General features: G+C 42.2%; 1 protein-coding gene across 4 annotated transcripts in view; it reads right to left on the bottom strand.

Annotated features, from left to right (window-relative positions):
• PLEKHF2 (pleckstrin homology and FYVE domain containing 2) overlaps positions 1 to 21710 on the bottom strand; it is a 47811-nt gene extending 26101 nt beyond the window's left edge. Inside the window, exons 1-4 of one of the 4 annotated variants that reach the window (XM_023545890.2) lie at positions 21477 to 21710; positions 8468 to 8655; positions 7668 to 7830; positions 7401 to 7521 (exon numbers count right to left, since the gene is read on the bottom strand). The gene's annotated coding sequence lies outside the window, so the exon portion shown is untranslated. Of the gene's footprint in view, positions 1 to 6640; positions 6773 to 7104; positions 7289 to 7400; positions 7522 to 7667; positions 7831 to 8467; positions 8656 to 21476 lie in introns of those variants that run through there. The other 3 variants (XM_023545892.2, XM_010588414.3, XM_064267915.1) reach the window with 3 other exon arrangements.
• Between the last annotated feature and the right edge of the window lie 797 nt (positions 21711 to 22507).

Below are 22507 nucleotides of genomic sequence, written 5' to 3'. Positions count from 1 at the left end.
GCATTTCGCTTTTCTCAGCTGTAAATACATCTTTTCTAGACTGACAGGAGTTTAGCTGGCATTTAAACTCTCAGCACTTTATTAAACAACAAAATGAAGAGGATAAGGAGGTGGAAAATTGAATTAAATCGATGGTTCGTAACCCTGACTGTACATCAGAATCACAAGTGCGAAAAAAATAAACACAAAACAACATATGCCCCAGCCCCAAAACCAGTACTTCCAATTATTTGTTCTAGAGTGGTGTCCAGACACGAATATTTTTTAAAAAGCTCCTCAGGAAATTCTAATGAGCAGCCAAGGTTGAAACTGAACTAGGTGTTTCTAAAGTCACTTTCCTTTTAAGATTCTACGATTTGAACAAAGTAGGAGGCCTTACACTGCTTGATCTCAGAACTTAGAACTTACTATACAGGCACGATAATGAAAACAGGTCGGTACTGGTACAATGACAGACATACATGTCAAAGGAACAGAATTAAGAACTCAGTAGTAAATCCACCAAGCTATGGACAGCTTACCTTCAACAAAAGGTTGAAATCCATTCAAAGGGGAAGAGGCAGTCTCTTTAACAAATAGTGCTGAAAAAACTGGATACCATTTGCATAAAAATGAAACAGGATCCATACCTCACACCATACACAAAAACTAACTCACAACAAATCTAAGATCTAAATGTTCAAGCCAAAACTACAAAGTTCCTGGAAGATAACATAGGCACAAAGCTAGGGGTCCTAATTTATGGCATAAATACACTATCAAACATAACTAAAAATGCACAAACAACAAATGATAAACTGGATAACTGGGACCTCCTAAAAATTAAATATTTATGCTCATCCAAAGACTTGACCAAAAGAGTAAAAAGAGAACTTACAGGAAAAAAAAATTTTTTTGGCCAATGATTTATCTGACAAGGATCTAATCTCTAAAACATACAGAAAATTTCAATACCTCAACAACAAATAATCCAGTCAAAAAATGGGCAAAGGACATGAAAAGACACTTCACCAAAGAAGACATTCAGGCAGCTAACAAACACATGAAGAGATGCTCAAGGTCATCAGCCACCTGTTACCATCCAGTCGATTCCAACTCATAGAGATCCTACAGGACACAGCAGAACTGCCCCACAGGGTTTCTAAGGAGCGCCTGATAGATTCAAACCGCTGATCTTTTGGTTAGCAGACATAGCTCTTAACCTCTAAGCCACCAGGGTTTCCATTAGCCACTGTTGTTGTTGTTAGATGCCATTGAGTTGGTTCCAACTTACAGTGACCCTATAGGACAGAGCAGAACTGCCCCATAGGATTTCCAAGGAGCAGCTGGTGGATTTGAACTGCCGACAGTTTGGTTAGCAGCCAAGCTATTAACCATTACACCACCACGGCTCCCATTAGCCATTAAAAAAAAACCCAGTGCCGTCGAGTAGAGAGATGCAAATCAAAACTACAAGGAGATACCATCTCACTCCAGCAAAAATGGCACTGCCAAAAAAACACAAAACAAGTGCTGGCAAGGTTGTGGGGAGATTGGAACTCTTATACACCACTGGTGGGATTGTAAAATGGTACAATCACTATGGAAAATGGTACGGCACTTCCTCAAAAAGCTAGAAATAGAAATATCATATGATCCAGCAATCCCACTCCTACGTATATATCCTAGAGAAACAACAGCAGTGACATAGATGGACATATACACACCCATGTTCACTGCAGCATTATTCACAACAGCAAAAAGATGGCAACAACCTAAATGTCCATTAAGGGATGAATGGATAAACAAAATGTGGTACATACATGCAATGGTAAGGAACAATGAGTCCGCAAAACATAACATGGATGAACTGGAGGACATTATGCTGAGTGAAATAAGTTAATCACAAAAGGACAAATATTCTACGATATGATTTTTATAAAAAGTCAAGAATAGGCATATATACAGAAAGCACTGTTCTTTGATGGTTACCAGGGATGGGAGGAGGAGATAGGGAGGGAGGGAGGATCATAGGCAGGTGTTAATTCTGGTGAAGGGAAAGGCAATATACAGTATGGGGGAAGTCAGCACAGTGTGACCAAGGTAAAAGAAGACACTAAGAGTTATTCGAGAATAAAGCACAACTACAATAAATGCTATAACTGTGTAATTCTGCAACAACAGTAATAACCGAAAATTTGTGAGTGGTTACACAGGTACATATGTATACTATATAGGTGTGGGAGGGTGTATGGGAGTACATATGTGTATACGTAGGTATAGTTGTAAGCATTTGTGTGTGTGTATACATCTATACACACCTATATGTATATGTGTATGTATATGTTACATATATATTCACACTTATAATAGAGCACAGAAACCAAAAAACCTGTTGCTGTGGAGTCAATTCTGGCTCATAACAACCCTAAAGGACAGAGTAAAACTGCCTCATAGAGCTTCCAGGGCTATAAATCTTTATGCAAGCAGATTGCCGTATCTTTCTCCCACAGAGCAGCTGGTAGGTTCCAACCGCCAACCTTTTGGTTAGCAGCTGAGTGCTTAACCACTGCACCACCAGGGGTTCATAACAGGGCACACAGTTACGGAAACTTCCTAGACATATCCAAACACCTCGTGGGACTGAGTTACTGGGCTTGAAGGCTCAGGACCATAGTCTCAGGGGATATCTAGATTAATTGGCTTAAATAGTTCATAAAGATAATGTTTTACAGCCTAGTTTGGTGGGTAGTGTCTGGGGTCTTAAAAGCTTGCAGGTGGGCATCTAAGATACAATCATTGGTCTCCTCCCATCTGGAGCAAAGAAAAGTGAAAGAAACCAAAGGCTCAAGGAAGCGATTAGTCCACAGGACTAATATCCCACATGAACCACAGCCTCCTCTAGGCTGAGACCAGAACTAAATGATGCCCAGCTACCACTACTGAAAGCTCTGACCAGGGACACAACAGAAGGTCCTGGGTAGAATGGGATAAAAATGTAGAGCAAAACTCAGATTCATAAAAAAACCAGACTTACTCAACTGATACCCCCAAGACGATCACCCTAATACATGCTTTTAACCTGGAACTGAAGTGACTCTTGAAGGTCACCTTTCAGCCAAATAACTGATTGGCCAATAAAATAAACAGTAACACTCGATCAAACAAGCAACATTTGTCCAAAGGCAAAGATGAGAAGGTAAAGATGCGCAGAGAAACTGGACAGATGGAAATGGGGAAAGCAGGGTGGAAACAGGGAGAACGCTGACACACAGCAGGATAGCAACCAATGTCATGAAACAATCTGTGTATGAATTGTTGAACAGGAAACTAATTTGCTATGTAAACTTTCACTTAAACACAATAAAATGTCCAAAAAAAAAGATTCTATGATTTTATATAATTACTTGCCACTCTGTTAATATGTTGAAATGATACCGAATATCATGCCCAAGGCACTTCCACAAAGGTCTTAGTGCACCCTCACAATGTGAGGCAATACAGTGAAACCTGTGAGAGGCAAAGTTTCACAAGATTGCCTTGTCTTGGTCGGCTCTCACAAGTTTTCTGCCTTTGACAGGATGCAGTCTTACTACTTTTCTATCGCTTGTTTTAGCAGAAAATATTTTAGTTCTCCTTCTCTGACAGGTTTCTGTCTTACAGAGGTTCTGGCTTTCACAGGTTTTACTGTATTTTTGTGTCCATTTCACAAATGAGTCCAGTGACACTTAGAGAAGTGAAGTGACTTGTTCAAGGGCCACAAAATGGTAAGGAGCAGAGTCAACATTCAAGGTTTGTTATTGTTGTTCAAGTCCATCCTACGTGCAACCTGCTTTCTTTATAGTACATTCGCAGGGAACTACCTGAACGCCTTCAACCCTCTTCATAGGACCTCCCCGAATTTAGCACACTAGTTTGGGGTTTACGGGTTGACTAGGGAGAAAGTTATTTTGGGTGGGAAGCATGGAATTAACCCCAAAGTCTACAGTAACAGAACACCTTCTCCTCGAGAGGTTTAACAACTTAAAACATCAATCTAAAAACATCTATAAAAAAATTTTTTTTTTAATTCTGTTAAGCCAAAATGCACACTGCTGTTAAAACATGTAGCTGATATACAAAGCTGGCTCTCAAAAATAAACCTAGCAATAGGAGAACGGCAATTTCTATATGCTTTCCACTAAGCAGCGCATTCTAAAACGAAATTCTAAGACAATTCTGACAATGACTGACAGGGCAATAATGAGATCTGCTCTATCAGAGAGCTTAAACGTATAAACATGACCTTCAGAATTTTCAGGCATTAACTATACTTCTATCCAATGCAAATAAATTCAATTTCACTTTAAAATTAGGACAATAATCCTTCTGTTGATCCATGGCTTCTTTCCCATACACCAATGACTACACTTCAGTCCATCACCTACTTAGAAATTTCATAAATACTCAAGTTTTGTACCCCCAGGCCCAAATTCATTGAGTTACCTTTTTTTTTTTTTCTTTTTTAGCCAAGGTAAATTCTCAGGGAGTGGGAGGACCCAGGAATGATCAACCTATCTGTGGATTCAATGAAGTTCATGCCATGTACTAGGGAAAAAAAACTACAGAGAAGATCTAACTACTATGGCCATGGAAATGACAATTCAATAAGAAAACCCATGAAGCATATTTACAAGAAACAAACATATGTGTACCCATCCATTCAAATCTTTCCTGAGCGTGTGCTATGTTCTCCACATGCTGGGGGCGAAGAGGCAAATCAGCCCCCAAGGGATGCCTGCTGTCATGGAGGTATTATAACATATCTACGCACTATTTACCAGAGAGGTGAATTATTCCTGGGGAGAGAGAAGACGGGGGGGGGGGGGGGGGGGGGGGGGCGAGTAGGGCAGAAAAGGCTTCAAGAGTACAGGCCTAAGTGAGAATTTTTAAGAGGAAAACTTTCAATACATCAGCTCTCTAGAAAAGTACTTAACAGGCAATAAGTAAATTCAAATCAGAAAGAGCAGTGAAGACAGAGGAAACAAGGTGGACAGAGGCTGTTCCACGGAAATAAGTTATGTATCCTACAAAGTTATGCTGCAGGAAAAATCAGAAGGCTCCAGAGTCATAAGATCTTAGTTAAATGCCAGCTCAGCTGCTAGACTGTTTAAGTCATTTCATTTCTTTCATAGGGCTACTGTCAAGGCCAAATAAGATACACCTCAAACAAGCCAGCACACAGATGACCGTTTTCAATAGCTATCCGAAACCACCAAATAATTCTTCATCCATAAAAACTAGTATATATAATGATACTACTTGGTAGCGAAGCAAAACGGAAGTTTTTTTTTTTTTTTTCCAAGAACTAAGGAAATTAGCAATCAAATCTGAGCAGAAGGTATAAAGAGGAGAAATCCCTAGGACGTGTTTTAGAGTTTATCTTCTTCGTGGTGAAGAGCTTTTTTAAGTTCATTTAACAGAACTTTAAAGCTAAGGCACCTTTATTAAAAAAAAGCAATTTACATCCATTTGCTGGAGTAATTCTAGCTGAATCTTTTTTTTTGATACCTTAGCCAGTACACCAGTTTTATTTTTTGAGGCGATTACATGTGCTTTCCAAATAAGTAACTTAATACCATTCACCTCCCATGCTGTAAGGATCCAAAGAGATTAATAATAGAAGCCTTCGTTAATACTGAATTAACCTGAGGACCCCATGAGCTACCCGAGTACAGAAAAAGATAAATGCTCAAAATATCACAGACATGCGCCTTTAAGAAACCAAAGGCGGGGCGGGGGGACTTGGAAATGTCAAGATCACTTCACCTTATTTTTAAGAGAACAACACATGCCTTTATGTCTCTCAATAAACGTTTGTGTCTAAAGCTTTCTTTAATGAGTCTCTTCAGCAACTGTACTAAAGCGCAACAAAGAAGGCATTTACCAACTTAACATACTTTGTGAGTCTCTGAATTACAGAAAAGGGCTTAGTTATCTGTAACCTTAATACCACTTATTTCCATCGCACACTCGCACAAGTTATTTCTATAGTGTCCTAAGAGCACACGTGTATTCAAGCAACATGGGAAGCGAGCTGTCGGCCTTTAATAAAATCTGAAGAAGGAAAACTAAGTTGGGCAACAAACCATAAAACTTCAAAAGACTCCAGATAAATAACGTGCAAGGAACACAGCTTCTATCAGACCAAATTCTGCGGTGCCATTTTTTTCAAGTCACATAAAAATAGGCTTTTCAAGTTACAAGCGTCCCTGACCCCCAAGCCCTGCAAACTTTTTGGACGGCAAGGTAATGACTAGGACCCTAGTCCGCAAGCCCTGTAACTTCTTGCCCGACCTCGGGGCCACCCGTCCCCGTCCGCCCGACCCCCGCCCCGCAGGCTCGCGGACCGGTCCCCCAGCCACGCGGAACAGCCGGCCGGACTGGCGCTGGCCCGGACCCTCCCAGGCGGTCCCCCGGCCCGGCTGTGGAGGGGAGCGGGTCGGGAGCGCCCCGTTTCGCACAGACCCCAACATGGCGTCGGCCGCCGCCGCCCGCGACGACGACACCTCCCCGAGCCGCGGACGGCCCCGGGACCGCGGGAGGAAGCGCCCGGAAAGTTTCGCTTCTCCGCTCCTGGCCGATTAGAGGCCTGGGGACAACCAACCCGGTCTTCACCTACCCGGCCGGGCGCGGGCGGCGACGGAGACCGCGGCAGCGACGGTGCGAATCCTCCTCGTCCCAGGCACTGGGCGCGGACTCTGCCCGCTCCCCCGCCCTGGCCTCCCAGGGTGTGTGCGGCCGGCGGCCCCGCTCAGCCGGCGCGATCCGGACGCGGCGGGCTGCTGGCGACGGGCGGCAAGAGCAGCCGCTCGCCGGTGACTTCCCCGCCCCTCGAGTCGAACCCGACAACGACCGCCTGGACTCGTCTCTCCCCTGCGCGTGTACAGGCGCGCCCCCACCTACGTGCCGGGCACGAGCGCGCGGGCACGCGCACACCCACAACCCTCGCTCCCCGCCCTTTCTCTCCTGTTCCTTCGCCCCGCCCCGCGCGACGCGCCGGAGGGGCGGAGCCAGGTGCGGGGGCCACGCCCCAAGGCATCCCCAGCGTGGGATTTGTTTCTTCGCGACGTGGGGACGCCTTACCTTCTGGCCTGGCTCGGGCTAGCCCTTAGAGAAGACTGTTCAGCTTTCTACAGTTCTCGAGGAAGCTGGAAGAATGAAAGGGAGACGGGGACTCCGAACAGGCCTCCCCAGGAAACTGAAGAACTTTCCGCAGCCAGGAAAGGAAGGCTTTGGATTTAGATGCCCAAAGGCATCTGGGCAGATATTTCTCTGCTACTCTCTTTTCGCACCGCGATGCTGCTGTCATCTTTAGTTTGCTGTCTCTGAAACCTCCTCCTATTTTGAAACCAAGGGAGCCGCAGCTAAAACACACATACCCACATACTCCACGCAGGCCTTTCTTTCGAGTAAGTGACTTTATTCCCGCTTTAGAAGTCTGGTCTTTGCAAAACTTTCTCTGACTCCACAAAACCTCATCAACCACTTCGTTCCTGGGAACTGTAAAGATAGGATAGTATATCAGGTTAAGCATGCCCGTTTTCATTTATATCACAGCTACTGTTTGCTAAGCGTCCTGGTGAGTGCTTGGAGAAATAGCAAAGGTGTTTAGGGCAGGGATAGGGGTACAGTGTAAGCATACTCACTTTAAACAAGAAGTATGTAGGTGGATCTTAACCAGTTGCTATGGAGTTGATGCAGACTCATAGCCACCCGTGTGTTTCAGAGTAGAACTTTGCTCCATAGGGTTTTCAAGGCTATGACTTTTCAGAGGGAGCCCTGGTGACACAGTGGTTAAGAACTTGACTGCTAATCAACCAAAAAAGAAAAGAAAACAAAACAAAACAAAAAACCTGTTGCGGTGGAATGGATTTGACTCAGCGATCCTATAAAAACACACTGCCGTGGAGTCGATTCTGACTCATAGTGACCCTACAGGTCAGAGCAGAACTGCCGCATAGAGTTTCCAAGGAGCATCTGACGGATTCAAACTGCCAGCCTCTTGGTTAGCAGCCATAGCACTTAACCACTATGTCACCAGGGTTTCCAGTGATCCTATAGGACAGAGCAGAACTGCCCCATAGGGTTTCCAAGGAGTGGCTGGTGAATTCAAACTGCTGGACCTTTATGGTTAGCAGCAGAGCTCTTACCCATTTTGCTACAAAGGTAGTTCAAATCCATCAGCCGCTCCTTGGAAACCCTATGGGGCAGTTCTGCTCTGTCCTGTAGGGTGGCTATGAGTTGGAATTGACTCGATGGCATAGTTAACCTTTCAGAAGCAGCTCACCAGGCCTTTCTTCTGAGGTATATCTGGGTATGTTCAAACCTCCAACATTTTGGTTAGTATGAGTTCTTAATTGTTTGCACCACTCAGGGACTCCAGGTGGAAATCAGATTTTGGTAAATTTTATATATCTGGCTGACCTGTCAATTCAGAGATGTTTACCTTTCTTTGATTGCTCTTGAATTAGATTCATCACCAACCAAGCTGCACATAGAGAAGCAGCCTCAAGCTAGTGGCACCGAGGAAAAATCAGCAGGTCTTGGTTCAGTTCATCTTTCTTTCCACCTGCTCTTCTGCTGGGATTCTCCCCCACCAGGCCTTCTGGCACCCATTCTCCTCTATTTCAATATCTGGGAAACAAACAAAAATTCTAAGTTAGTAACTAGAACTAAACTGGCAAGGATGAACAGTTTTTTAAAACTGGGAAAGTTATAGATCACACACAAAAAGATCTTTACAAGTGTTAGCTACAGTTGTGCAGGGCAGTGAATTAATATGGCCCTTCTAGCCATAGTTTTTGAGACTCCCATACAATGATAGGGTGGGACTATGCAAATAAGGTGCTTGTGGCCCACCAAGGGGATTGGACAGCTTGCTAATAATACAAATAAGGTGCACGGAACCCCTGGGGGGACCACACAAATAAGGTGCATGGAATCCTAACAAGGGGACTGGTCAGTTTTGCCATCGCACTAGGCTTAAAATGGGCCATCCCAGAGGCAGAAAGGGGGGACCTCACTACCACCAAGAAGGAGAGACGGGAGCAAAGCACTCGTTTGGATCTGGGGTCCCTGCTCTGAGAACCTCATAGACCCAGGAGACAGAGAGCACACTGTAACACCAGAGATGGGGCAAGATGACAAGAAGTGGCAGCAGAGAAACACCAGAGGTAGAACTAGAAGACCAGTACAAGATGGCACAGCAAGCTTTCTGGCCCAAGGAACAAAACAGTTACAGTGGGTGTGCCTACACACTGGAGTGAGAGAGCCGAATGCCTTTGAGCAAGAGATTTCCTGCGGAGTGGGGTGCCTCCAGGCAGTTATCGGTAGAGCTGAAGAGCTTTCTAACACTTGCCCGAGCAGGGCAGAGGCCAGGTTGAGGGTCTAAGGGGCTGAGGGGCTGATGGCCAGACTGAGAAGAGGCTGTCATGGGCAAAGAACTGTATCCTGAGTCATTCCTAATCCTTAATTGTAACCTGTTACTTACCTAATAAACCCTATAACTGTGAGTATGATCTGCAAGGTCTATGTGGCCATTGCAACCAATTATCAAACCCAGAAGAGAAGTAGAGAGTGCTGTGGGAGGGACAGCTGGTGTCAGAACTGGTTGGAGGATGGAGATATTTCTGACCTCTACCTCTTAGCAATCAGTCTTGGGCTGTTGATGCTGATAATAATTCTACTATAGGAAACCCTGGTGGCATAGTGGTTAAGTGCTACGGCTGCTAACCAAGAGGTCAGCAGTTCAAATCCGCCAGGCCCTACTTGGAAACTCTATGGGGCAGTCCTATTCTGTCCTCTAGGGTCGCTATAAGTCGGAATCAACTCGATGGCAGTAGGTTTGGTTTTTGGTTTTTATCCTTGTATAGTTAAACAACGAGGTCCAACACCCCTATGCCATTGTTACAAGTTGTCTCTGTAAACAAGGACAGATAGACCCAGGACTCTTGTCTCGACCATCACCATACCCCACACTCATTCAGCCTCACACCCCTCTACTTGCAAAGCAACATCTATCACTAGAAAAGTGGCTGAACTAGATCATCTCTAAGATCTTTAAATTTTGAGATTAGGAGCTGCCATCTTTGATTGGTTGTCTAAGGTTTAATCTATACGATTAGTCAGCATTTTTGGTTACTCGCCCCATCTGTAAAAATACTGCCCACCCCCACACCCCCTATATACTTATTTAGCTTAAAGTAAAGCACACGGCTACCACTAATCTGTCAGTTTGTCTTAATGTGGTGGCTTTCGTGCTGCTGTGATGCTGGAAGCTATGCCATTTGTATTTCAAATACCAGAAGCTTCACCCATAGTAGACAGTTTTCAGTGGAGCTTCCAGATTAAGACAGAAGAAGCCTAGGGATCTACTTCTGAAAATCAGCCAATGAAAGCCCTATGGATTACAACAGAATATTGTCCTATCGGAAGATCTCCCACTAAGCTGGAAGGCACTCAAAATACGCAGTGGCCACAACAATGGACTTGAGCACACCTATGATCGTGAAGATGGTGCAGGATCAAGCAATGTTCTGTTCTGTTGTTATATGGGATTGCCATGAGTCAGAATCAATTCAGTGGCAACTAACAACAAAGCACGTGGACTTAGAAACCAGACTGACTATACTCAGATTCTGGCTTTGCCACTAGCAACCTATGTCCCTGGGTATATCCAAATATTATCTTAGTTTCTTCATTTGTAAAATCAGGATAATAAAAGTACCTAACCCACAGTATCACTATGAAGATTAAATGAGTTAAGCATAGTGCCTGGCACACAGTGTTAAATAAATAAGAATTACTATATATGTTTTTTTTTTTTTTTGGTTTTTTATGTTTCGTATATGGAAACCCTGGTGGAGTAGTGGTTAAGAGTTCGGCTGCTAAACAAAAGGTTGGCAGCTCAAATCTACCAGAAGCTCCTTGGAAACCCTATAGAGCAGTTCTGCTCTGTCCTATAGGGTTGCTATGAGTTGGAATTGACTCAACGGCAATGGGTTTATATATAGTATATATGTGCATATATGCATATATATGTATATATATAGTACATAATACATTATAAAACATGCACAAAAAAATAAAAAAGGATTTAAAACATACATATACAGTATACATGTATGTGTGTGTGTGTGTGTGTTTTCCTGCACTTTGCATATTCTGTGCCCTGCCCTTGGGTTTGTGCACCAAAATTTGGAGACCATTAATTTAGAGCTGTGCCAGCAAATACAGTAGCCACTAACCACACGTCACTATTTATTTTTATTGTACTTTAGATGAAGGTTTACAGAACAAACTAGCTTCTCATTAAACAGTTAGTACACATATTGTTTTTATGACATTGGTTAACAACCCCATGACATGTCAACACTCTCCCTTCTCAACCATGGATTCCCAATTACCAGCTTTCCTGTCCCCTCCTGCCTTCTAGTCCTTGCCCCTGGGCTGGTGTGCCCATTTAGTTTCGATTTGTTTTACGGGCCTGTCTAATCCTTGGCTGAAGGTTGAACCTCAGGAGTGACTTCATTACTGAGATAAAAGGGTGTCCAGGGGCGATACTCTCGGAATTTCTCTAGTATCTGTCAGGCCAGTAAGTTGGGTCTGTTTTTGTAAGTTAGAATTTTGTTCCACATTTTTCTCCAGCTCTGTCCGGGGCCCTCTATTCTGATTCCTGTCAGAGCAGTCAGTAGTGGTAGCCAGGCACCATCTCGTTATACTGGATTCAGACAGGTGGAGGCCATGGTAGTTGTGGTCAATTAGTCCTTTGGACTAATCGTTCCCTTGTATGTTTAGTTTCCTTCATTCTCTCTTGCTCCCAAAGGGGTAAGACCAGTGGAGTATCTTAGACGGCTGCTCACAGGCTTTTAAGACCCCAGCACGTGTCACCATTTAAATTTAATTTATTTAAAAATTCAATTCCTTAATCACATTGTGCTCAATAGCCACATGACTTTATTTATTCCATAGTGCACATATAGAATATTTCCACCATTGTGGGAAATTCTACCGGACACCACTGATGACAAAACTGAGAAGAGGAAGGGGCTCAAAGTCACTGAAAGGCAGTAGGTTCAACTTCAGACTCAGACCTGTACACCATGCAAAGGTCATTCAAATCCAGCGATCAAGATCTCTGTCTGAACCTCACATTTCATCTCTAAAATGAAGACAAAAAAAGGAACTGCTTCATGGACCGTTGTGCAGAGGAAATGAGATAACATGTGTAAAATGTCTGGAAGAGTGCCTAATACATATAGAGGAACTTGAAAATGTTAAATTTGAGTTTAAATTAGCCTAATTCTATAAACCTGAAAGGCAAAGAAGATATTATTATCCTTGATTCTCTGGGTAAGTTTTCAAGGACATTTGTTTTGGAAAAGAGATGAGTTTGGTTAAACTTTTAGTAGAAAATGGAGCATTCAAGAGAAGATGGTAAATACTTGGATTTTAATTACTCCTTACTTTATTTTTCTCCCTCCACTCATAGACTCTGGTCTTCTTCCAGTCTTGTCTATTTCAGTAAAATGGCACGGCTCTTCACAAACCTGATGAGCTATCATTGCCTTGTCCCCTTTTTCATCCTCTTCACCCTTTTGCCTCCAAAGCACTTCATCTGATCTCTTCTCTTCCCTTCTTCTTCCTTCATACAGGGACCACACAGGTTTGTATCATTCCCTGTCTAAACCCTTTAGCAGCTCCCCATGGGGATGCCATGCACAGGTGCGGGAGTATGCCTTTCACGTCGGAGGCATCGTAAATTTTATATTTATTTTAAAAATTTCTGCAGATTTCAGTGAAATGCCATGTTCTAACAGAAGTCATTACAACAATTTTCCAACAGATGGAAATGTCTGGAGGAGTGGATGCCTTTTTCTAACTTGCCCATAGGTGCCATATGGGTTAGGAGCATGGCATTGCTATTTCACTCAGAACAAATGCCAACTCATCACCACGTCCTACAAGTCCCAGCCCTTGCCATTTTCTCCACCTTAAAATTATGTCAAGTTCCATCAACTTCCAGTCTCATTGAGCTTATGTCATTTTCTAAAATACATCAAGCTCTTTTCTGCTATAGCTCCACTGCCCTTGCCACCCCTCTACGCAGACAGTCACAACCCCACCCCTCCCTACCCTTTACATAATTGCAGTTCCTTGTCATCTTACTGACTTCAGAGAGGTCTTTCCTGACCATGATGCCTGAGAGAGTGCCCCCGTTAGTTAGGCCACTGCCCTCTGTTTATTTCCCTCACAGTACTTATTGATCTCTTACAGACTGTAGGCTCCATGAGGGCAGGGCCCTCATTGTCCTGTTCTCCTTGCTATCCTCAGGCCCTGTGCCTGGCAAAGAACAGGAGTGTGCACCAAATTGTCAATGGTCAACTTGGCATTATCACCACACCATTTTACATTCTCCTCTGCACTGTGGGAGAAAGCCTAGAACTGTGTTTTCCAGAGGACTTGTCCCTGAATGGTTCCAGGTTAAATTCTGCCAATGGAGACACATCTATGAGATCTGAAAGGTAGAAAAAAAGGATAAACCATTATTCCCCAGGATAGCTTCAAGCAGGCAGCTCAGATCATAGGGACCTATTCCCCAGACTTCTGGAAAAAAATCAGACAAACTCAAAAAGATGAATATGCTATTGTTTTTTTAAGGTGGTGGTAGGGAGCTGTGTTCTAAAAAAAGTTTTAATGTAGTGGAAATGTCCCAGATTAAAGGAGGCTAAAGAGACATGACAAATAAATGTAATACATGACCCTAGACTGGATCCTACGCTGGAGGGGAAAATCTTATAAAGGACATTATTGGGTCAGTTGACAAAAATGGAATATGAGTGGAAAATTAAAGTGTGTATCAAAGCCAAATTTACTATTCTGATTATATATGAAAAAAATGCCAATTCTTAGGAAATACACACTGAAGTACTTAGGGGTTAAAAAAAAGTTGCTGTCAAGTCAATTCCGATTCATAGCAACTCTATAGGACAGAGCAGAACTGCCCCATAGGGTTTCCAAGGAGTGGCTCGTGGATTTAAACTGCCGACCTGGTGGCACTGCTCTACTAAGGCTCCATTTAGGGGTAAAGGGCCAGGATATAAGTAATTTATCCACAAATGGTTCAGAAAAAAAATGCTTTATAATCACATATAATTTAAACATCATACGTAAAGGAGAGAGAGTGCCCACGTGAAGGAGAAAGCAAGTGGAGTAAAATGTTAGTAGGTGAAGCTGGGTAAGGGCTATATGGGTGTTTGTACAATTTGTACTTTTGCAACCTGTCTGTAAGTTTGAAATTATTGCAAAACAAAAGTTTAAAAACATATTTAAAACATTAAATAAACTATGGTGAATAATGCAAAACAAGTTAGGATACTTGTCTTAAATGTCTGGTCTCAAAATAGGCCCAGATTGACAGCTACATGATTAAAAAAAAATACACTTTATGCTGTTTTTTCTAATTCCCCAGTAAACAAAACATAAATTTGTTCTTGTTGCAAACATGATCCTCCCTGGCTATGAGTAAATAACCCATCACGTAGGCCATCTTTCCAAACATTTAAATACGGAGCATTTGTGGCTTTGCTGGCCACTGCATCCTCCAAACCAGTTTGGCACAATCACATTTGCTACAGATCCTGGGCTGCCTACAGCAGAAACGGATATTACAGAAATCTAAGGCTTAACATGCTACACTTGCTTATAAAAATTCATTTTGTAAAGAGAATAAATTATAACCATGCCCCCAAATTACAACATTGCTCACTTTTTGCTTCGAACCAGGAAGACCCCAGGACTCATAAGTTTGATGCCCATTCTATCAAAGAGTCTACAGCCAGCTCTTAGATCAGTTATATGACATAAATGATTCTCTTAAAAACATCGAATATGTCTCAGAGAGGTTGGAATTTAAGTATTGGGAGTTAACTGAAGAGCTTTTTGTCAGGAATTTAAATTCATTTCCTACAAGATTGATTGTAAATTATATTTCTCAGACAACTGGTTCTTTAGCCATCTGTCAAGTTATCTTAGAATTTAAAAAACCACGTTCGAACAGAGAAGTTTATCCATATTTCTGCCAAATTTTCTTGGCAGAAATTTGATTCTTGTTCTTGGGAGTTTTAACATATAAACGCTTACTGGACATCAAGGGTCCTGTGAATTTTTCCAGCGATGGATATAAATTGATGAAGATTTGCCTCATTCGCAGGAGAAAAGTGGGGTGCAGAACTCAAATTCTGGTAAAAAGACCAGACTGAAGGGTCTGACTGAAACTGGAGGAACCCCAGACTGAAGACTCTCTCTTCAGCCAGAACTAAAATCATTCCTGAAGCCGACTCTTCAAAGAATACCGAAAACCCACTGCCGTTGAGTCGACTCCAACTCATAGCGACCCTATAGGACAGAGTAGAACTGCCCCAGACTGGACTGTAAGACATAAAATGATACTCATGAAGAGTGAGCTTTTTAGTTCAAGTAGATACCCAAGGCTAAATGGGCAATTCCTGTCCAGAGGTGAGATGAGAAGGCAGAAAAGGACAGGAGCCAGCTGAATGGACACGGGAAATCCGGAGTGGAAAGGAGGAGTGTGCTGTCACATTATAGGGATAGCAACTTGGTCATATAACACTGTGTGTATAAATTTTTGTAGGAGAAACTAACTTGAGCTGTAAACTTTCATCTAAAGCACAATAAAGGAAAAAAAAACTATATATATACATAATATATATATAAAAGATTTGCCTCATCCCAAATTAAGTTTATACAGGGGACATCATTTATTTGTCATGTTGGAAAGTAAGGAACTAGGTTTATGCTTACTCTGTCTTGTCAGAAATCTAAGGCTTAATAGCCTACACTAAAATAAATTCCGGGTAATTAATGAATCAAATGTAAAATATGCAGACTTGAGTATAAAAAAGACATGTAAAAATACATATAAAATATTATACTAATTTTTTTTTTTTACTAATAGGATCATGCATGTTTCTTTTTTTCTTCTCTCTATTTTTGTTTTTTTTTACCAATCTTTTTCTAATAAATATGTATTGTTTTATTTAAGGAAAAAAAAAGACACAAGGCACAAGCATGAGTAAGTTTTGCAATGAAGTGTAAATCCTATTCAAATACTCACACACAAAAAGACACAATGGCTGCTTTCTTCTGCAAAAAAGCCCTAAATTATTTGCACATTACTTTCCCTGCCAGCGGAGGGAAATTATACAGCATATGCCTCCTCCTCAACATTAACAAATAAAACATTAACGTCAACAAGCAGTTACTGAATAAGCTTACTTTTATAAAACTAGCTCAAAATAAGTATACTATCAGCAAAGTTAGAACACTGTATTAAATTTCTGAAAGTTGGTGGCAGAATCAATAAGCTTCAACACAAGTGTTAAAGGCAAATATTATCAAGAATCCACTAAAAAAGCAATATATTGTTCTAGAATATTAGCATAGATGTCATTGATATTGTTATGTAAAGAGATAAAATTTAAGCAGGATTTCATTTTAAAAATTCATTTTCAAATAAAAACAAAATTTTTTGTAGTTTGGAACTAGGTAGACCTGGGTTCAAATTCTAGTTCTGCAATTAATTGTATGTATAACCTTGTGTGAATGGATTAACTGCTCTGAGCCTCCATTTTCTCATTTGTAAAATCAGAAAAAAAATCCCTAGCCCCTAGGATTATAAAGATTCGGTATAATGTGAGTAAACCACATAGTACAGCTCATGCCAAATTGTAGGTGCTCAATAAATGGTGAAACTGTGGGTGTGATGGTAATAGCTATAGTAGTAATTATTGTTGCTGTTGAAATTATTATTAATAAAATATAAATTTTTACCATTTATGTGAAAAGGTAGGAAACAGCATTTTAAACCTCAACATGTCCGATTCACACATCCTGGCCATTTCCTGCAAAGGACTTTCCTCCATATTTGTGCCTCTGCTGTGACTCTTTGTATGCTATAAACAAGGGATGCTTATTAGCAGGACAAATTGTATTTAACAAACCGTCATTCAGCTACGACCACTCAGTCCCACGGCTCACTTGGCTTCCCTCTGACCCTGTATAGGGTTGCCCAACACCCATCTCCAGCCCTGACTTCTACCCAAACCTACCCCACATGTTTCCTGACCTCTCAACCACTAGGCCCAGTGGGCCCCAGGGCAGGCAGGTATACCAGATAGAACCGGGCACCTAGAGCTGAAGGGAAAGCTGGCTGGACCAAGAGTTTCTGGGGAAAAAGTTCCATATTCCTTGCAGAGTATTTGCTCTGCTCTACCTCAAATGGGTGGCAGCACATACATTCACTATTTACTGCATTATGACTCACACATAAGGCAGTCAGTCGTGTTTTAGGAAAAGAAACCAAGGTTTGGAAATGAAACTAATTGGCAAGAGGGCCAAGAAACAGGGAACAGAGGGGCAAGAGACATAGGCTCACAACCAGAGACCATAGGACTCAGTGCAGAGGACTGTTATTAAAATTGGGGTCAAAACTCCTCAGGGTCAGAAAGAAACTTTTGATGTGGAAATCACTGAATAGCTTTTTGATGGCAAAGTTATTAGAATGTTCTTTTCCCACCACACAACACATTCTTCCCACTTTCTCCAACTACTGATTTTTTTCCCTGTGGTTTCTCTTCCATACCGTCTCCAATCATATCTTCACCTTGTTTTCTCTTAGTCTCTGTTTTCCTGCAAGAAGTGTCCTGATACACAGTCTACTTTCCCAGAGATGGAATATTGTGCACATATATAGAAATATAAATACGTACATCATGGATGTGAAGACCAAAATAATTCATGGAAATCTTTCACTTGGAGATAAGATTGGAGTGGAGTGAAAAGATAGAATAAATTCACCTGTTATTAATTAGTCCATTTATTCCTTTATTCAGAAAGGATCTGTTTGACTGCCCTGCCAAGGAACACAACAGAGAATTCCCAATGGCGCAAGAGAACAGTGGGATGCAGACCTTAAATACTCATAAAAAGACCAGACTTAATGGTCTCACTGAGACTAGAGGGACCCCAGAGGTCATGGTCCCTGACTCCTCTATTAGCCCAAGACTGGAACCATTCTTGAAGCCAACTCTTCAGACAGGGATTGGACTGGACTATAAGACAGAAAATGATACTGGTGAGGAGTGAGCTTCTTGGATCAAGTAGACACATGAGTCTATGTGGGCAGCTCCTGTCTGGAGGGGAGATGAGATGGCAGAGGGGGACAGGAGCTGGCTGAATGGACACAGGGAATACAGGGTGGTGGGGAGGAGTGTGCTGTCTCATTAGGGAGAGAGCAGCTAGGAGTACATAGCAAGGTGTGTATAACTTTTTATATGACAGACAGACTAGATTTGTAAACTTGCACTCAAAGCGCAATTTAAAAAAAATATATAACCTAAAACAAAACAAAAAGGAACTGTTTACTGCCTGCTGTGAGCTAGGTACTATTCTTAGAGCCAGGGATGATCATGGAATAGGTAGGGAAGACAGGAAACGTCCCTGACTTTATGGAGCCTACATTCTAGCAAGGGGGCAGGAAGACAGATAACAACAAGGTGATTGCAGGCAGTGGTGAGAGAGCAATGAATGAAATGAGCATGGTGAGCGCAATGACATCAACTAAGACTACTTTGAATAAGAAGACTTGTTGTTAGCTCCTATCTAGTCAGCCCCCATGTACAATGGGATCAGCCCATTGCAATCCTTGGGGTTTCATTGGCTGATTTTCAGAAGTAGATAACCAGTCCTTTCTTCCTAGTCTGTTTTCACCTGGAAGCTCTGCTATAACCTGTTCAGCATCATAGCAACACTCAAGCCTCCACTGACAGACAAGTGGTGGATGCTCCTGAGGTGCACTGGTCAGGAATTGAACCTAGGCCTCCCGCATGGAAGGTGAGAAATCTACCACTGAATCACAACTGCCCCCTACCCAGTCAACACCCAGCACCAATTCCAGACATACGAGTGAGCCATTTTAGACATCCAGTTCATATGAGTCTTTAGGTGATTGCAGCTCCAGTTGCAACTGACTGGAACCGTCTGAAAGGCCCCTCAGCAAGAGCTGCCCAGTTGAGCCCAGTCAATCCACAGACCCATAAGAGATAACAGAAAATTGTTACTTTAATAAGTTTTGGGGTGGTATGACACACAGAAGTTGATAACCAGAACATCTGATGACTCTCCAAGGCAGTGGACATTGTGCAGTGATTCGGTGGTCCCAACTACTTTGCAGCTCCACCATCTCAATATCTGGCATCCACTATCATGTTGAAGAAGAAGGGAAAGCCAAAAGTTCACCCAGAGCTTTATACTCTCAGGCCAGACCAAACCAGTGTCGTTTTTGCTCACAGCCTATTGGTCAGCACTAATCACACGAACTGCCTAATTGCAAGATGAGCTAGAAAGCGTAGTCTCCTGAGCACACGGGAAGGAGAAAAATATAAAATATTGATAATGTCTACCATATCCGTGTGTCACTTTCAGTTTTTAATTATAAAATATTTCAAACACAACGAAAAGTACAATGATCAAATAATAGGTTCCTATCAGTGGGCACCCCGGTAGCGTAGTGGTTAAGTGCTACGGCTGCTAACCAAAAGGACAGCAGTTCAAATCCGCCAGGTGCTCCTCGGAAACTCTATGGAGCAGGTCTACTCTGTCCTGTAGGGTCGCTATGAGTCGGAATTGACTTGACAGCACTGGGTTTGGTTTTTTTTTTGGATCTACTCAGTATCCAGACGTCTAGCTATTCTAACCACACATAAAAAAAAAAGCTTCATTTGTAAAAAAGACTAAAAAACCAAAACCAAACCAGTTGATTCCGACTCATGGCAACCCCACGTATGCAGAGTAGAAGTGCACTCCATAGGGTTTTCAATGACTGATCTTTTGGAAGCTGATCATCAGGTCTTTCCTCCGAGGCATCTCTGGGTATATTCCTAATCACCAACCTCTCTGTTAGCAGCCAAGTGCTTAACTGTTTGCATCACCCAAGGACTTCATAAAAAGATTGTTGGGTATTTAATGACCCTAAGGAGTTTTCTGTGGATATTAGGTGATATTTGCTGATTAAAATCACTTTTCAAAAGACGTCAGGTTCAGACTTCTTAACAGAGCCCTTCCCAGTCACTCCTCAACTCGCCTTTCTGGATAGCTTATAGCTTTTCCTCCCAAAACACTCATGAGAGAATGTTGGTTATTTTTGCGTCCTTTCATCTACTTATACTTCTTTTGGTAAGAGTATCCCGAATTTCCCTTGCAATCATTTTTACCTCACTCTCAACAAAGCATTTGGGGAGTATCTTAGGCTGGGTTCTCTATAGAAGCAAAACCAGTGAAGTGTGTAGATAAATATATATGCACATATATATGGTGAGAGAGAGAGAGATTTATCTCAAGGAAATGGCTCACTTGGTTATAGAGGTTGCGAAGTTCCAAGACTGTGGGTCAGGTGTCAGTCTGGAGGCTTCTCCTGACTCACGTAGCTGCCGGGGCTGACAAACCCAAGATCGGCAGGCAATATGGCAGGCCATTGGCTCAAGTCCCAAGAGCCAGAGGTCAGATGATGATGAGCCAGATGCAGGATCTGGAGTGAGGAAAAGCTAGCTAGTGTTGGATGCAGGTCACACACCCAAGCAAACTCCCCTTACAACTGATTGGCTGATCACATCAGATCATATCACGGAAGTGATTACATTATATTGCAAAATGAAGGATAACTATATCGTTACATAACTGCCAAACCACTGAGAATTGTGGCTAGCCAAGTTGACATAACCTTAACCATCACAGGGGATTGATCCACCCTCAGTTCCAAGGATGAGAGGAATTATGGCATCAGGGCATCCCATAGTCCCAAATACAGTCATTGGTTCCGTCAGAATGAAGCCCAGGAATTTTATTTGGCAATTCAGGGAAGAGATGGTCTCTTTCCTACTGATATAAACAAAAAATCATGTAACCCCAGGACCTGTTGGCATCCATTTTGGGACCATAAGGAAGTCTGCCCTAAGATGCCCGCTCACACAGGGGAAGCCAGAACAGAAAGACAGAATGAAATGAGACCCTTGACATCATCAAATCTTATCTAGAGCCTGAACTACCTCTGGACTTTTTAAGTAAGTGAGATGATAAATTCTCTTTATTATTTAAGCTTTTTTTTTTTTTTTTTTAAGCTAGTTGGGTTCTGTTGATTTCAACCAAAAGACTGCTAATTAAAAATACTGACACTACGATTTAATCACATAGAGTCACTTTCAGTTCTCTAAAATACATGTACTTTCACTTCAAAATATGGTTAAAATAAGCTCAGAATACACTGAGCATTGTCACCAGAAAATGCATGATCAGGGCCCCAACTAGGGCTATTGTCGTGGCTGAAGAATAAAATCACCATCTGCAGCATCTAGGACACATTTTTGCAACTGAGAACATACCAAATTTCCTGCTGTTTAGGAGTGCCATTCCTTAAGCGTTGACTTGTAGACATCTGTGATTTCAGCACATCTTCGGGAAAAATAACTGTGCGCGGCTCTCACACTTGAGGTCTAAGCTTCTCTCAAAACTATTTGCTGAGCAATCAGGTTGGGCTCAGCTGAGAAGAGATCTTGACCCACTGTAAGTCCCTCAGATGAGGCCTGACAGTTCACGTATGTGAAGCATGTGGGCAGAGAAGCCCCTATTGAGTCAAAGCTATGCTTCTACTTCCTGATGTGGTCATCTGAATGGGGAAGTGTGTGTTCCTCTGAGTGTGTCAGCTCCAACCAGTGTTGTCTGAGAAAACTGGAGAGAGTTTCAAGGTAATGGACAGACAGGAACTGAGGAAACATTTTTCAGTCAGAGGAACACGGCTCTTCCTTCCCTTTTGTATGATAACACTGTCATCTTCTTACCACATTTGAACGGCTAGAGAAGCCATCAAGAAAACAATGATATAACAACTTTTAAAAATTGCCAAGACCTTCCAGAAATAGTGTGGTGAATGAAAACACGTGACTTTAGTCTTCTCAGTCATACAAATCCATCTTTTCTTGGGTTACTACAGTTTGTTCTACCTCCCTTGCCCTTTCCCTAAGGAGACCCTTCAGCCCTCTGAGTGCTGACAAATACTGATGCGTTCCAGACGAACTTTTTAGACCTCAGTAGCAATGACGGATGTAGCAAATCCACTCAACACAAAAAGAATTTTTGAAGACTTCACAATTTGACAAGATGGGCACCCAATTCAATCTGCCCTTAAAATGCAAGGCTATCTTGATGTGCATTTCTGCTTATTGCAAAGCTCGGAAGAGCACTTACGTTATTTGTAATCACTGATCTAAGTCAAAGCGCTAGTGTCAAGGTCAGCTTTGCAAGTCTCCACAAACTTTTAAGAGAAAACTGTAACTGTCCTTTTTGCTATTTTGATCTCATAGAAGTAAAACGTAAGAAAGGGAAAGAACATAATTATCACCTGCACACACTGAGC

This window comes from Loxodonta africana, chromosome 14, assembly GCF_030014295.1.
Source record: "Loxodonta africana isolate mLoxAfr1 chromosome 14, mLoxAfr1.hap2, whole genome shotgun sequence".
In the NCBI taxonomy this organism is placed as follows: domain Eukaryota; kingdom Metazoa; phylum Chordata; class Mammalia; order Proboscidea; family Elephantidae; genus Loxodonta; species Loxodonta africana.
The sequence above is the reverse complement of the archived record's forward strand: the minus strand, read 5'-3'. Positions and strand labels throughout refer to the sequence as shown.